This window comes from Rhinatrema bivittatum, chromosome 2, assembly GCF_901001135.1.
Source record: "Rhinatrema bivittatum chromosome 2, aRhiBiv1.1, whole genome shotgun sequence".
Taxonomy (NCBI): Eukaryota; Metazoa; Chordata; class Amphibia; order Gymnophiona; family Rhinatrematidae; genus Rhinatrema; species Rhinatrema bivittatum.
In genome coordinates this window covers 522,257,245-522,269,734 of record NC_042616.1, presented here as the reverse complement: position 1 = coordinate 522,269,734, position 12,490 = coordinate 522,257,245, and positions in this window count along the sequence as shown.

Below are 12,490 nucleotides of genomic sequence, written 5' to 3'. Positions count from 1 at the left end.
ATGTTTTATTGCATCTCCCCTTTCCCTTCTTACTTCTAGATAATATATCTTTAACTTCTTCTGTCTCTCTCTCTATATATGATTTATAGTATATACTGTGCACCATTTTGGTTGCCCTCCTTGTCCTTTCAACTGTTTTCCACATTATCAGTGACCTTTCAGCAAGTCAAAAATTACAACTTATAATAAACTTGCTGGGTTGTGTTCTTTATCTAAAATGATTTTTTTTTCTGTGCTCTATATCCTCATGTGAAGATTCAGTGGGTGATCAAACAAAGCACTGGTAGCAGTAAATTGAATGAGCCCCCTTGACCCTAACCAGAATAGATATGAGTGAAAGAAGTGATAAATCAGCAGTAACAAGGACCCTGAATGATGCAGTCTGAAACAAAAAAGAATCAAATGTAAAAAAGAAAATAAAACAATTTCTCAGTGGTACCAATACTGTATACTCACCTCAACAGAAGACCACAAAGCTGAAGGAGAAGAAGGTAGGCAAGGTGAAATCAGCAAAACTGTAAGTAATCTGAAAGTTGAACAAGTATAAGACCAAGACGAGGGTTATAATATTATTAGAATGAAAATATTTTTCATCGATCAATCACATCACAGTGAACTACATTTCATCCTCCTTTAATTGTAGTATTTGGCATTTATGTATATAGCTAATACTAGGGGTGTGCATTCATTTCAAACAAATACAAAAAAAAAATGAAAAAAGTATGCCTTTTTTGATTCTATGCATGGTACAATCTGAAAATAGGTTCCAAAAAATAAATAAAAACATTTTCATGTAAATTACAAATTTAAAAACCAAAATTCCAAACTCACCAAACAAGAAATTAAAATGCAAAAAAGAGACGTTAAACAGTGATCTTCATTTAACGAGATAGATCTTAGTAGAATCCATACTAAAAAACTTAAACCTGGCTCCTCATATAATTGACTCACTACCAACATTTGACATAAAAAAAAGCAGCCAACGTTATGGGGTAGATTTTATAAAAGTACGCCTGCGAGTACTTTTGTTCGCGTACCAGGTGCAAACAAAAGTATGCCGGATTTTAATAGATACATGCGTAGCCGCGATTATCTTTTAAAATCCGGAGTCGGCGCATGCAAGGCTGCGCAAAATCAGCAGCCTGCATGCGCTGAGCCATGCAGCCTGCCTCCGTTCCCTCTGAGGCCACTCCCAAATTGGAGTGGCCTCGGAGGGAACTTTCCTTCCACCCCCACCCCCACACCTTCCCCTCCCTTCCCCTAACTAACCCGCCCCCCGCCCTAACTAATCCCCCCCCCCGATGATGCACTGGCTGTGACATGCCCCCGACACGCCCCCCCCCAGGAAAGCCTCGGGACTTACGCGTGTCCCGGGGCTTTGCACGTGCCGGCAGCCTATGCAATATAGGCTCGGCGCACGCAGGGGGAGCTTGGGGCAGGTTTTTGGGGGGTACGCACATATCCCTTTGAAGATCTGCCCCTATCTCCCCAATATTAGCTAAGATTGTAAACTTTTCCTTAGAAGAAGGAATAATGCCAGATATATTGAAAGGGGCAATTATAAAACCAATCATATAGAAAAAAAACCCAGCAACCCCCTCATCCTGAGCAACTACCGACCAGTCTCAAATCTCTCTTTAATTGCTAAATTAATAGAAAAAATATACAGCAACAACTAGCTGCACACTTAGACAATAATAATATACTATAACCATCGCAACATGGATTTCGCAAACACTACAGCACAGAGACACTGCTGCTCTCACTAACAGACAATATTCTAAGAGGTTTTGACAGCGGAAAACATTACATTCTAATAATGCTAGACTTATCATCAGCCTTGACACTGTAAATCATAAAATTACACTAAAAGACTAGAAGAAATTGGACTAGACAGCACAACAATTAACTGGTTCAGGTCATATCTAAACAATAGATTCTTTCAAGTTCAGATCAAAGATGTAATATCAGAGAAATTTAATATTGAAACTGGAGTACCGCAAGGATCAGCCTTGTCCACAACTCTATTTAACATATACAAGCTGCCTTTATGCCATTTACTAGCAGGACTTGGAATCATACATTACATATATGCAGACGACATTCAACTAATCCTACCAATTGTTGACACAATAGAGAAAATGTTAAACCTAGCTAACATGTACCTAGATATTATCAAACAGCTGCTAAACCAAATGGAATTAATCATTAGCATAGAAAAAACGGAATTTTTATATTTAGAATGAAAAAATATAGAGGTCATTCAAATACTAATAATACTCAAAAACAATCAGAAAATAGAACTAGCTGTAAAGGTACAGAACCTTGGAGTAATAATGGACCCAGAAATCAATCTGAAACAGCACATATCACTAAAGGTAAAAGAAGGCTATGCAAAACTCATGATTCTCAGGAAACTAAAACCCCTACTAACACCGGCAAACTTTAGGACAGTACTCCAGGCACTAATTTTCTTAAGCACCGACTACTATAATGCACTATTACTAGGACTTCCAAATACAACATTAAGACCAAACTCTACAAAACACCGCAGCTAGAATACTAACTGGTAAAAGAAGGAGGGACCATATCACTGAAACTCTAGCAGAATTACACTGGTTACCCATTGAACAAAGAATAATATACAAAGCCCTACATGATGAATACATGATGAAAAAGCAGACTGGCTGAACACAGCATTTTGGGTACACATACCACATAGAAACCTGAGATCAGCTAATAAAGCACTCCTAGAGATCAGATTACAAAGAAACCTCAAACCTTTAAAAAAAAAGTTTAAAAACCTGGCTTTTAAAACAAGCTTTCTACAAAGAGAGCAGAGAATAGAAAGAATGCAGGCAGGCAGAAGATCACTAGCACACAGCAATGTACTCAATATGTGCGCTGCAAAAGTTGATTTGTTTATCTCACAGTTAACTTTATAGAATTATACAGAGCATGGGAATTATACCTGTAAACAAGTAACTTACATGTATATATGGCCAAGACTACCTCACCCTACAAATAAGTTGTAATATAACATGATGTAACCAAACCCTTTGGCACTTATTAGACTATACCACTGTACACATTCACCTACTTAATTTATGTGCCTAAATGTAAACCTTTGTGATGGTATGTAACTTAACGACGGTGTAGAAAATATTTTAAATAAATAAATGTATATTCATATTCATTTGCTTAAAAGGAATAACAAATTGGGCCTCCGGCAAGACCAGGCTTCAGCCTAATCCTGTCCCAAGGATGTGTACCCAGATATAGGCCTAGGCCCAACACTGGGGGCCAGCCTGAGGTCAAACCCTGGTTGCTAAGAAGAGACCTGGGCCTGAGCAGACACCTGAGCTGACGCCTAATGCCTGGGCCTCTGCCTGAAGCCATGGCCCAGTTGAGGTTGGGTCTCAGTAGCTGAGACCCAGGCCTTAGGTGAGATCTAAACTAGATGCCAAAGCCAGGTCCCAGTCACCAAGGCCCTGGCCCAGGCATAGGCTTGATACTGGGGCCTGGCACAAGGCTGGATCCCAGTAGCTGAAGCCCAGACCTAGGCCCGGGTCTGAGGCTACGTCTTAGTCACTGAGGGCCAGGTCTGGGCCTGACGCCATGGCCCAGTCAAAGTCAGGTCCCAGTCACTGAGACCAGGACCTAGAGCTGAGGCCTAGTCTTGGCCCAATGCTGGTATCTGGCCAAGGCTAGGTCCAATCACCGGGGCCCTGGCCTAGGCTAGGCTCTAGGCTTGGGAACAGGAATATGGTGTTTTCTTTGCTTTATCTGGGGACTGCAAATGATGTCCTCCATCTGGAGCATGTGTGGCAGTAAACATTCCTGTGGTGAGGGAATCAGTTGGACCGTTAGATGATCGAGGGGCTAAAGGGGCACTTAGAGAAGATAAGGCCATCGTGGAAAGATTAAAAGATTTTTTTGCTTTGGTATTTACTGAAGAGGATGTTGGGGAGATACCTGTACCAGAGAAGGTTTTCATGGGTAATGATTCAGATGGACTGAACTGAGAAGATGTGGTAGGCCTGATTGACAAACTGAAGAGTAGTAAATCACTGGACCAGATGGTATACACCCCAGTATTCTGAAGGAACTCAAAAATGAAATTTCAGACCTATTAGTAAAAATGTTTAACCTATTGTTAAAATCATCCATTGTACCTGAAGACTGGAGGGTGGCTAATGTAACCCCAATATTTAAAAAGGGCTCCAGTGGCGTTCCAGGAAACTACAGACCAGTTAGCCTGACTTCAATGCCAGGAAAAATAGTGGAAATGTTCTAAATATCAAAATCACAGAACATATAGAAAGACAAGGTTTAATAGAACAAAGTCAGCACGGCTTTACCCAAGGGAAATCTTGCATCACAAATCTGCTTCACTTTTTTGAAGGAGTTAATAAACATGTGGATAAAGGTGAACCGGTAGATGTAGTGTATTTGGATTTTCATGAGATGTTTGACAAAGTTCCTCATGAGAGACTTCTAGGAAAATTAAAAAGTCATGGGATAGGTGGTGATGTCTTTCGTGGATTACAAACTGGCTAAAAGACAGGAATCAGAGAGTAGGATTAAATGGACAATTTTCTCAATGAAAGGGAGTGGGCAGTGGAGTGCCTCAGGGATCTGTATTGGGACCCATACTTTTCAATATATTTATAAATGATCCGGAAAGAAATACGAAGTGAGGTAATCAAAATTGCAGATGATACAAAATTATTCAGAGTAGTTAAATCAGAAGAAGATTGTTATAAATTGCAAGAAGACCTTGTGAGATTGGAAAATTGGGCATCCAAATGGCAGATGAAATTAAATGTGGATAAGTGCAAGGTGATGCATATAGGGAAAAATAACCCTTTGCTATAGTTACACAATGTTAGGTTCCATATTAGGAGCTACCACCCAAGAAAGAGATCTAGGCGTCATAGTGATAACACATTGAAATTGTTAGTTCAGTGTGCTGCAGCAGTCAAAAAAGCAAACAGAATGTTGGGAATTATTAGAAAGGGAATGGTGAATAAAGCAGAAAATGTCATAATGCCTCTGTATCGCTCCCTGGTGAGACCGCACCTTGAATACTGTATACAGTTCTGGTCGCTGCATCTCAAAAAAGATATAGTTGCAATGGAGAAGGTACAGAGAAGGGCGACCAAAATGATAAAGGGGATGGAACAGCTCCCCTATGAGGAAAGGCTGAAGAGGTTAGGACTTTTCAGCTTGGAAAAGAGGTGGCTGACCAGGGATATGATAGAGATGTTTAAAATCATGAGAGGTCTAGAATGGGTAAATGTGAATCAGTTATTTACTCTTTCGGATAATAGAAGGACTAGGGGGCAATCCATGAAGTTAGCATGGGGCACATTTAAAACTAATCGGAGAAAGTTCTTTTTCACTCAGCGCACAATTAAACTCTGGAATTTGTTGAAAGAGGATGTGGTTAGTGCAGTTAGTATAGCTGTGTTTAAAAAAGGATTGGATAAGTTCTTGGAGGAGAAGTCCATTACCTGCTATTAAGATCACTTAGAGAATAGCCACTGCTGTTACTAGCAATGGTTACATGGAATAGACTTAGTTTTTGGGTACTTGCAGGTTCTTGTGGCCTGGATTGGCCACTGTTGGAAACAGGATGCTGGGGTTGATGGACCCTTGGTCTGACCCAGTATGGCATGTACTTTTGTTCTTTCTTCAGGACAGGGTTTGGTTACTGTGACTTGGCCTCAGCTAGCATTGGGCCAGGACCTAGGCCCAGGCCAGGACCTCCACAACCATGAATCAGCCTCACCTGGGCCCCAGTGTGGACTCGGGCCTTGGTGACCGGGGACCTGACGTCAGACTCAGGTCTAAGCCTCTTGCATAGACCTGGACCTCTGTTTTTCTTTCACAGTGAAATCAATGGGTACTTCTGGCATTGACTTCAATAGAAAAAAAATGAATGGAGCAAACAACCTATTTTTGCTTTTCATTCCAAAAGTAATGAAACAAATTGAGGCACCCACAAAATCAACTAGGGGAACAAAAATATATTTTTCGAGGCTGCACTTCCTTAGCTAATACCTTCATTTTTCTTTCAGTTTGGGCTTGGGAACTTTCCTATTCCTAATGTGATCAATTCACTCCCAGTCTATTGGGACTTGAGAAGACAAATACCTCGCCATATTCAAATTTTGCCAAATATCAACTGTCATAAAAGGTGTTTGTAACAGACTGTCAGCTGGGCCTGGCATTATCTGCTAATGGTTTTCTTGAATACACTTCTCAGAGCTAATTGCTTGCAGTCATATCAGCTGTATTCCATGTTTCCCTAATCTTTGGGAAGAAGTCATCATTATGAATACTGAACATAGGTAATCATTTTTTTCAATATTAATGTTCACAAAAAATGCTTGTTCTGTTATATATGTTCAATGTTTGATTGCATATGTTTTATATCTGTTGAATATTTTAATGTATTTTTCAGTATTTTTTTATGCACTCGTGTGGATTCAAACAGTATGTGTGAACGTCTTAATAATTTTTAATTTTTTTAAATATTTTTAATAATTCTTATATATTTATGGATATTATATTAACATATTTTTGTTTGTATAGCCCCTGAAACAGTCCACTTTGTACGGGCGAAACTCGGCCCGAGTCAGGCATTTGTGTTCTACTTATTGCATTAAAAAGGAACCCTCCACATACTTTCCCCTAAACTCACACATCTCTCCTCCTCAAGGGATCGAGCATTTTCGATAGCAGGTCCCTCAATATGGAATGCAATGCCCCCTGACCTCTGCATAGAACCATGCACACAGAAGTTTAAGAAAAAATTAAAATCATGGCTCTTCAAACAGGCCTTCGCCTAATACCCTTCCATGTTCATGCCCCATCCCTTACCTCCCCTTCTCTCCCCCTTCTCCCTCCCCTTTCTCTACATAGAATTTCCCTCCCCTATTGTCTCTCACACTCTCTTACTCACTTGCTATTACTTGTTAAAACCCCCATTAGTTTTTCTCATTTTAATTGGTCTATTTTCAAATAATATCCCGATTTCATTCCCGCCTTATTTATCAATATGTATATAGTTTTGTTTTCATATATGTTAACCCAATACGCTACCAATCATTCCATGTAAATATTATTCTACACTATATAATCACAATATTCCATGTAAACCAATACGATGTGCAAACGGTTATCTGTATATAAAAGCCTTCAAATAAACAAACAAACAAACAAACAAATAAATAATAAAATCATTTTTTGACTCCGATCCAGTCTTGTTCTGGTTGCTTTCCCGCTACGTTTGATGAGCTTCTGTGTTGTTTCTTGGGACCATCAACTCGTACATCGACACCCTCTACCACTATGCACTTTACAATTGCCATATATGTGGGGGCCAGTGTATGGAGGGTAAATGCTATTTTTCCATACATCCTGCCAGCTATCACATTGGCTACAGGACCCACCACATCAGCCAGTGCCATAACATGGTACCTCGATAGCTGCCCCACCCCCTCACTTCGCTGGACACCTGACCCCCATACCTCTAGGTTAGCCCGTGGAAGGGATAGGTGACCTATCTAATTTGCAGTGGTTCGATTGCAGCAGAGGTGGATGCGATGGCAGGGAGGGACTGGGGCTCTGAAACCTCTCTTTTCTCTGCCCAGCAGCTGCTTGAGGTGACACAACAGCAGCAGCAGCAGCAGCAGCAGCAGCAGGGGTACTGTTTCCTTCTCCAGTCAGAGATGCAGTCACCTCTGAGGTGCAAAGGGGAGAGGTCCTGCCAGCCAGAGTGGCTGCCTCATTAGTAGATGAGGCTGAGGCAGGAATGCTGTTTGCTGTGGCTCACAAAGTAACATAGTACTGATAGCAGAAAAAGAACAAATGGTCATTCAGTCTGCCCAAGCAAGCTTCTTATGGTAGTAACTGCCACTCCATGCAGGATATCCCCATGTTTCTGTTAAGGATAGTAACTGCTAGGGATGGGTATTCAGGAGAAATGAAATAGGACATGAGACGAAATATCCTATTTTGTTTCTTTTCATTCTCAAAATGAAGTAATTGATAATCCGGCGAAATGTTGTTTTTCTTTACTATTATTATTTTTAATTATTTTTATATATTCCACTTTTGGTACTTGAAACAGATTACAGCCAGGTACTGTGGGAATTGACCTATCCCCAGAAGGACTTACAATCCATGAGACAATGAAGGATAAAGTGACTTGCCCAAGATAACAAAGAGTGGCAGTTGGATTTGAAACCTGGTTTCCCTGGTGAATAGTTCGCTGCTCTAACAAGTAGGATACTCTTCCTCTTGGTTTTCACTTTTCATTTTGAAAACAAAAAATAAGTGACTCATTGGACCTGTGCCAAGGCCTCGCCTAGGGAATAGGCTGAGGCCCAAAGCATGGGTCTCAACCTAAACCCAAGCATGACACCAGGGCCAAGTCTGGGGCCTCACTTAAGCTTAGGAAGCTGCTTGATGCAGGACTGCATCCTATGCCAAGAGTAGGGATGTGAATCGTTTTAGGACGATTAAAATTACCGTCCGATAATTTTAATATCGTCTTAAACCGTTATGGAACACAATACAATAGAGATTCTAACGATTTATCGTTATAAATCGTTAGAATCGTGAGCCGGCACACTAAAACCCCTTAAAACCCACCCCCGACCCTTTAAATTAAATCCCCCACCCTCCCGAACCCCCCCCCAAATGAGTTAAATAACCTGCGGGTCCAGCGGCGGTCCGGAACGGCAGCGGTCCGGAATGGGCTCCTGCTCCTCAATCTTGTTGTCTTCAGCCGGCGCCATTTTCCAAAATGGCGGCGAAAAATGGCGGCGGCCATAGACGAACACGATTGGACGGCAGGAGGTCCTTCCGGACCCCCGCTGGACTTTTGGCAAGTCTCGTGGGGGTCAGGAGGCCCCCCACAAGCTGGCCAAAAGTTCCTGGAGGTCCAGCGGGGGTCAGGGAGCGATTTCCCGCCGCAAATCGTTTTCGTACGGAAAATGGCGCCGGCAGGAGATCGACTGCAGGAGGTTGTTCAGCGAGGCGCCGGAACCCTCGCCGAACGACCTCCTGCAGTCGATCTCCTGCCGGCGCCATTTTCCGTACGAAAACGATTCGCGGCGGGAAATCGCTCCCTGACCCCCGCTGGACCTCCAGGAACTTTTGGCCAGCTTGTGGGGGGCCTCCTGACCCCCACGAGACTTGCCAAAAGTCCAGCGGGGGTCCGGAAGGACCTCCTGCCGTCCAATCGTGTTCGTCTATGGCCGCCGCCATTTTTCGCCGCCATTTTGGAAAATGGCGCCGGCTGAAGACAACAAGATTGAGGAGCAGGAGCCCATTCCGGACCGCTGCCGTTCCGGACCGCCGCTGGACCCGCAGGTTATTTAAGTCATTTGGGGGGGTTCGGGAGGGTGGGGGATTTAATTTAAAGGGTCGGGGTGGGTTTTAGGGGGTTTTAATGTGCCGGTTTTGCGATTTTTCGATTTTTTCGATTTTTCATGATTTTTCACGATATTTTACCCCCCCAAACGGCAACAATACGATTCCCTCCCCCTCCCAGCCGAAATCGATCGTTAAGATGATCGAGGACACGATTCACATCCCTAGCCAAGAGTGCAAATATTCTCCCCACTTATCTACTCCACCGGGGATCCAATGTCACATCCCAGGTACAGGCCTGATACCTGGGCCCAGCCTGAAGTCTAGGTCCGAATGCCTGGGCTTCAGCCTAGGCCAAGGCCCAGGCCCAGTCCAGGCCCAGGCACAGAGGTCAGAGCCCAGGCCTCAGTGAATTGTCCTCTTCTGTTGTAATTATCAAGAGAGCATCTCTGGTGACTCGCCGGAGTTAATAAACTGCCATACACCAAAATGGCAACTTCCACTGAGGAGGTTGGTGCTGGAGTTAATTAACTCCGGTGCATCCCCAGTGGACGCTGTCATTTTTAAGAAGACAGAAGAGGACAACACACCAAAGCCAGGGCGAGGATGACTGCTGAAGCTGGTGGTGCACTAGAAAATGTGCTGCTGCTATGTGTCCTAGATCACAGTACACCCTCCTATATTATACTTTGAACACTACTTTCTTTGATGCAAAAAGCCTATCAAATTTATGCTCACAGCAGCCCGATCTTTAGAGGGAATATTAGCTAATCTCTTACAATAATCATCTAATCTACTAACAGCAGTTACAATAAAATGTGAAAGAAAACATTTTCTGCAACAACATTCAAAACCGCTTTCTGTATGCAAGTGAAATTAATAAACAACAAACTTCTGTTTCAAACTGAAATGAGGAAGAGAGAACCATAATGCCCTAAAAAACATTTTCACAGCAAGTTGCACAAGAACTGGATCTTTAAAATACAGACAGACCCTCACCTAATACAGAATAGAAATGTACCAAAAAAAAACAAAAAACACCTGAATTGTAAACCACAAACTCAACTGTGTTATACAGTGCAACAATGGAAAAACAGAATCATCATTCCTCTCAAAACATCAAGCAATAAAATTGGAGATATAAAACATCATTCATATTAAAACCATGCTAATAAAAAGATCACATGTCAAAACAGCTGATGAACATCCAATTAAAAAGCTTGCATAAATTTGATCTAATATTTCCTAAACACCAATAAAATATAAAACACCTATGTGATGTTCCCAACGAATGTTGGCCTAGAAAATCTTTAAATAAATAAATAAATTTCAAAACCTGTGACGAATAAAACATCCAATAATTAAATAATGTCCTAATATTTAAAAGAAATATTTAAAAACAATAGAAACCTCAAATCAGTCCCAATAATTAAAACTAATAAGGATTTAATAAGTCTCCTACTTTCCATACCTGGTATATTTTGATTTCCTGTCACCTTGAGATTATCACACATTAGGGAAGATTGTATAATGGCACTATCTTTTCTCACTCCCTGACTCACACACACATACTAACAACACATTCATTCTTTCAGATACTCCCTCTCTCATATACATGCCAATGCTTTCACATACACTCACTCATTCACTCTCTCTCTCTCTCTCTCACACACACACACACAGGCTCTCTCTTCCTCACACAGTGGGTATTAGTGCTGGGGCAGGAGTATTGTGCCCAGCAGCAGCAGAGGTGTCATTATTAGCTGCTGCTGGGGAAATGCTTCACTTTGAAGGAGTGCAGCGGCAGGAGGTGCTCATGTGATGTTGTGGATGTTGTTGCTTTAAGGGTGCCAGCTAGAAAGTCTCAGATGATTTGTTTTGGTATAGACTTCCAACTGGCACCTTTCTTATGTCCCCCCTCCCCCCAGCTTTATTGGAGCCTGTTTGTGGCTGTTTCTTTCCCATTGCCCTGACTAATGTTTATTTTATTATATTTTATGTTACATAAAATAGGCAATGGTCAGTGGGATCAAAACAATTCCTTATAAAATAAAAAAGGATGGTGATAGGTTTTTTTTTTTTCCAAAATGTCTAAAAAAAAAGTTTTTTTGCAGCAATAAATAAAATATCTATAAAAAAAACCTAACAAGAAATGAACCTGTGCTCCTTTATTAGCACTGTTTTTTACTCATGTTACTGCTATAACATCATGTTACTTTTCTCTAATGGTTTTTTGTACCTGACAAAAGGAAATGCCTTTCCTCCTGCACCTTCAAGTTACATGTAAACTGATGTGATGTGTAAATCGAACACCGGTATATAAAAACAAATAAATAAATAAAAATTAGATAAGAAGTGCACAGGGAAGTGAGTGTTAAAAAGAAAAACTAAAAATGAAACTCACTTGAAAAAAATGTGCTTGGCTCTTCCAGGAGGGCTGCTGTAGCAGGTGTCTGATGATTAAGTCAGCTGGGCATCAGACCTTGTGGCCCTGCTGAGCAGCTGAGTTACTCCTCCTCCTGGAGCTCCAGGAGTCCAAGATTCAAAGCAAAGAAAATAAAAGGTAAGAGATAACAGCTCTTTTAAATTATCAAGCCAAAATAAAATCATAAAAGGCAGTTATGGGGGGGAGGACTTAAATTAAATAACTAAATCAAACAAAACAATAGAGAAAGAGCCCTACCCTTCAGCAACTATGGGACACTGTAGAGTAAAATACAAATCAATGTGAAACTGCAAATAAAAAATTTGAGAAAGAGAATGTTGCCTGGATTGCCCCTGAATAAAAAATAAAACTCACCCTGAAATAAAACCCTCAAAACCTGTCCCTGCCTAAATAAAACTTCACCCTGAAACTAATAAAATGTGCATCTGTATGAAGTGAATGGTGGAAGGGAAGAGAGGCTGCAGTCAGTATACAAGGGAAGGCAGAGAAGCTGCCTTCCCCTAACACAAACAAATCAAATAAAAAGCCTAAAGAAATGAAATAAAATCAAAGCCAGGGTTATTGCCTCAAAATAAATTGTAACCGAAATATGTCAATATAATAAAGCTAAATAAACGAAAATATCTGAAAATAAAAAGTGTTTAATTTCTGCCTCTG